The sequence below is a fragment of the Salvelinus alpinus genome, chromosome 1 (genome assembly GCF_045679555.1).
Source record: "Salvelinus alpinus chromosome 1, SLU_Salpinus.1, whole genome shotgun sequence".
In the NCBI taxonomy this organism is placed as follows: Eukaryota; Metazoa; Chordata; class Actinopteri; order Salmoniformes; family Salmonidae; genus Salvelinus; species Salvelinus alpinus.
The window spans coordinates 113,657,246-113,662,458 of record NC_092086.1 but is presented as its reverse complement, the minus strand read 5'-3'; positions in this window follow the sequence as shown (position 1 = coordinate 113,662,458).

Below are 5,213 nucleotides of genomic sequence, written 5' to 3'. Positions count from 1 at the left end.
AGCGCCTTGACGAATGTTGGCCATTAACCAATGAAAACCAAGGAGGGCGTGGCCAACTCCACAGCTAAAACAAATCACAGAAATATAATGAATTTATTCTCTTTCGATTTAACAAATAATGATCCAAGGTAAGTTTTTAGTTTACGTGAATCTATCGAAATCAAATCAGATTCTATTTGTCACATGCCCCCGAATACAACGTGTGTAGACTTAACCGTGAAATGCTTGCTTATGAGCCCCCCCAATGATGCAGAGTTAAACAATTATAATAAAAATAACAATATCAACAGGAGGAATGAAATACACAAGAATGGAGCTATAAACAGGAAGTACCAGATCAATGTGGAGCTATATACAGGAAGTACCAGATCAATGTGGAGCTATATACAGGGAGTACCAGTACCAGATCAATGTGGAGCTATATACAGGGAGTACCAGTACCAGATCAATGTTTGAATGTGTGTTTGTGTTGTCGGTATGCGTGTGTGTGAGTATGTAGTGTGTGTGAATGTGTGGGGGTTTTGTGTGGGAGTGTCAGTGTAGTGTGTATATATAGTGTGTACAGTACCAGTCAAAAGTTTGGACATACCTACTCATTCAAGGGTTATTATTTATTTTTACTATTTTCTACATTGTACAATACTACTGATGACATCAACACCATGAAATAACAGATATGGAATCATGTAGTAACCAAAAAAGTGTTAAACAAATCAAAATATATATTTCGATTTTAGATTCTTCAAAGTTCAAAGCTGTCATCAAGGCAAAGGGGTGGCTACTTTGAAGAAACACTTTTGTTGGTTACTACATGATTCCATATGTGTTATTTCATATTTTGCGTAGAGTCAGTGCAGGTAGTCCAGGTAACCATTAATTAACTATTTAGCAGTCGTATCGGGGGTGGAAGCTGTCTCGGAGCCTATTGGGGTGGAAGCTCGTGGGTGGAAGCTGTCTCGGAGCCTATTGGTCCGAGAGCCGATGCTCCGGTACCGTTTCCTGGATGGTAGCAGACTGAACAGTCTATGGCTTGGTTGGCTTGAGTCTATGGGAATTCTTTGGCCCCAGTGATGTACTGGGCTGTCCGCTCTACCAAGCAGTAAAGTAGCCAGTCAAAATGCTCTCGATGATGATGCAGCTGTAAAACTTTTTGAGGATCCGAGGGCCCATGCAAAAAAAAAATTATCCTCCTGACGGCTGTTCTGCCATTTCCATGACTGTGCGGGTGTGTGTGTGGATTGTGTTAAGTCCCTAGTGATGTGGACGCCAAGGAACTTGAAGCTCTTGACCCACCCCACTACAGCCCCGCAAATATGGATGGGAGAATGCTCTCCCCTCTTTCTCCTGTAGTCCACGATCAGCTCCTTGGTCTTACTGACTTTGAGGAAGAGGTTGCTGTTATGGTACCGCACTACCAAATCTCTGACCTCCTCCCTGTAGACTGTCTCATCGCAGTCGGACACCAGGCCTATCACCGTCACGTCGTCAGCAAACTTGATGATGTTGTTGGAGTCGTGCGTGGCCATGCAGTCGTGGGTGAACAGAGAGTACAGGAGCCCTTGATGGGCCCCCGTGTTGAGGGTCAGCATGCCGGGGAGGTGTTTGTGCTGTTGCCTACCCTCACTACCTGGGGCCCGTCCCATCAGGAAGTACAGGATCCAGTTACAAAGGGAGGTGTTCAATCCCAGGGTTCCAGCTTGGTAATGAGCTTGGAGGGGACTATGGTGTTGAACGCTGAGCTGTAGAATATGAACAGTATTTTCACATAGTTATTCCCCCTATTGTCCAGATGGGAGAGGGCAGTGTGAAGTGCACTTGAGATCACTTGAGATCGCACTGGGTCTAGGGTGTCTAGGATGATGCTGTTGATGTGTGTCATAGCCAGCCTTTTTAAAAGCACTTCGTCATTACAGATGTGAGTGCTACAGGGGCGATAGTCATTTAGCCAGGTCATCTTGGAGTTCTTGGGAACAGGGACAATGGTGGTCAGCTTGAAACATGTTAGGATTACAAGCCGGGGACAAGGAGAGATTGAAAATGTCTGTGAAGACACTTGCCAGCTGGTCTGCGCATTCTTTGATAACGCGCCCTGGTATTCCATCTGGCCTGACAGTCTTCTGATTGTTAACCTGTTTAATGGTTTTACTCACACAGGCTGTCAGGGTTCCTCCTGACCACCAGAGGGCGGCAGAGACCGAACTAGATACTTTTATTGTGTCTTATTATTTCAAGATTGTGTCCCTGTTAAAAGAGGTGTGTTTTCTGTGGCCATTTACAGATGCTTGAATTGTTTACTGTGTGTGGTTGTTTCCTGAGTGAGTTTTCAACACTTAGTCTTTGTTGTTTTTCCCCTAGGTGTACTGTTTCTCAGTAAAGTATTTATGTTTATCCTTAACCATTGATGTGTGGTCTCTTCTCTGCACCTGGGTCTAACCTCATATCGGCCGGAGAGAGACATCACAAAGTCATCCGGGAACAGGGGCTTTCATGCAAGACCCAGTGGTTGTATTCCTCCTCGACGTGAGCATCACAGTCTGTACCAGCAAAACAGTCTTGTAGACTCGCGTTTGCTTTATCGGACCACTTCTGTATTGAGCGCGTCATTGGTACATTCTGTTTCAGCTTTTGTTTGTAAGCAGGAAAATAGTAATGGTCAGAATTGCCGAAGGGAGGTTGGGGGAGCTCCTCATTGTTTTTGGAGGTAGTCTAGTGGTTTAGAGTTTGAGTGGTTGTGTGTGTGTGTGTGTGTGTGTGTGTGTGTGTGTGTGTGTGTGTGTGTGTGTGTGTGTGTGTGTGTGTGTGTGTGTGTGTGTGTGTGTGTGTGTGTGTGTGAGAATGGTTTTATTAAGTCTCCCTCCGTTAGTCTTTGCCCACCAGAGATGCTGCCTCTAGTTTGTTTATGGCCCCATACAGTTTGTTGAATGCCAACGTGGTGTTGGCTTGTGGAGGGATGTATACAGCTGTGGCGATTACGGATGAGAACACTCGGTAGATAAAAAGGTCTGCAGCTTATCACGAGGTATTGAATATCAGCTGAACAAAAGCTCCAGATTTCCTTCACACTGGAAGTAGTGATTACATGTTTATACTGCATATACTCTAGGTGTGTGTGTGTGTGGGTTGTGTCTCTAAACACAACATATTTATGATCTGAGAGAGAACGTAAACTGACTCACTCTCCAGTCTCCATTGAATTGGCTTAGAATGCATATACGCTAGGGCTGTGTGTGTGTGTGTGTGTGTGTGTGTGTGTGTGTGTGTGTGTGTGTGTGTGTGTGTGTGTGTGTGTGTGTGTGTATTTCTTTAGATAGTGTTATATATACATACAGTGCATTTGGAAATTGTTCAGAACTCTTCACTTTTTCCACATTTTGTTATGTTACAGCCTTATTCTAAAATAGATTGCATGTTGTTTTTTTTGTCCTCATAAAAATACACACAATATCCAATAATGACAAAGCGAAAACAGGTTTTTAAATGTTTGCAAATGTATTCAAAGTTTTTACAAAAATAGCTACCTTAAATAAATATTCAGACCCTTTGCTATGAGACTCGAAATTGAGCAGAGGTGCATCCTCTTTCCATTGATCATCTTTGAGATGTTTCTACAACTTGATTGGACATGATTTGGAAAGGCACACCTGTCTTCAGTGCCTTGTGGAAGTATTCACCCCCTTGGTGTTTTTCCTATTTTGTTGCCTTACAACCTGGAATTAAAATGAATTTTGGGGGGGGGGTTTGTCTCATTTGATTTACACAACATGCCTACCACTTTGAAAATGCAAAATATTTTCTACTGTGAAACAAACAAGAAATAAGACAAAAAAACAGAACTTGAGCGTGCATAACTATTCACCCCCCCCCCCCACCAAAGTCAATACTTTGTAGAGCCACCTTTTGCAGCAATTACAGCTGAAAGTCTCTTGGGGTATGTCTCTAAGCTTGGCACATCTAGCCACTGGGATTTCTGCCCATTCTTCAAGAAAAAAATGCTCCAGCTCCTTCAAGTTGGATGGGTTCCGCTGGTGCACAGCAATTTTTAAGTCATACCACAGATTATCAATAGGATTGAGGTCTGGGCTTTGACTAGGCCATTCCAAGACATTTAAATGTCTCAACTGTTGCTTTAACAGTATGCTTAGGGTCATTGTCCTGCTGGAAGGTGAACCTCCGTCCCAGTCTACCCTCAAGAATTTCCCTGTATTTAGCACCATACAACATTCCTTCAATTCTGACTAGTCTCCCAGTCCCTGCTGCTGAAAAACATCCCTACAGCATGATGCTGTCATAACCATGCTTCACTGAGGGGATGGTGTTCTCGGGGTGATGAGAGGTGTTTGGTTTGTGCCAGACATTTTCCTTGATGGCCCTAAAGCTAAATGTTTGTCTCATCTGACCAATGGCTTTTTTTCTGGCCCCTCTTCCGTAAAGCCCAGCTCTGTGGTATGTGTATGGCTTAAAGTGGTCCAATGGACAGATACTCCGATCTCCACTGTGGAGCTTTGCAGCTCCTTCAGGGTTATCTTTGGTCTCTTTGTTGCCTCTCTGTCACGGTCGCCGTAAGGAGGAGACCAAGGCGCAGCGTAGTAAGCGAACATAACTCTTTTAATAAAAGAGAGAACACTGAACAGAACTATACAAACAACAAAACGTGAAGCAATATGGCTAGTGCAAAACAGGCAACTAAACATAGAATAACAACCCACAAAACCAAAATGGAAAATGGCAACCTAAATAGGATCTCCAATCAGAGACAACGATAAACAGCTGCCTCTGATTGGGAACCAATTCAGGCCACCATAGACCTACATATACCTAGACATACTAAAACCCCATAGATATACAAATACCCTAGACAGGACAAAAACACAGAGACAATACAAAAACTAAACCAACCACCCTTGTCACACCCTGACCTAACCAAAATAATAAAGAAAACAAAGATAACTAAGGTCAGGGCGTGACACTCTCTGATTAATGCCCTCCTTGACCGGTCCGTGAGTTTTGGCAGGTTTGTTGTGGTGCCATATTCTTTCCAATTTATAATAATGGATTTAATGGTGCTCCGTGGGATGTTCAATGTTTCTGATATTTTTTTATAACCCAACCCTGATCTGTACTTCTCCATAGCTTTGTCCCTGATCTGTTTGGAGAGCTCCTTGGTCTTCATGGTGCCGCTTGCTTGGTGGTGCCTCTTGCTTAGTGGTGTTGCA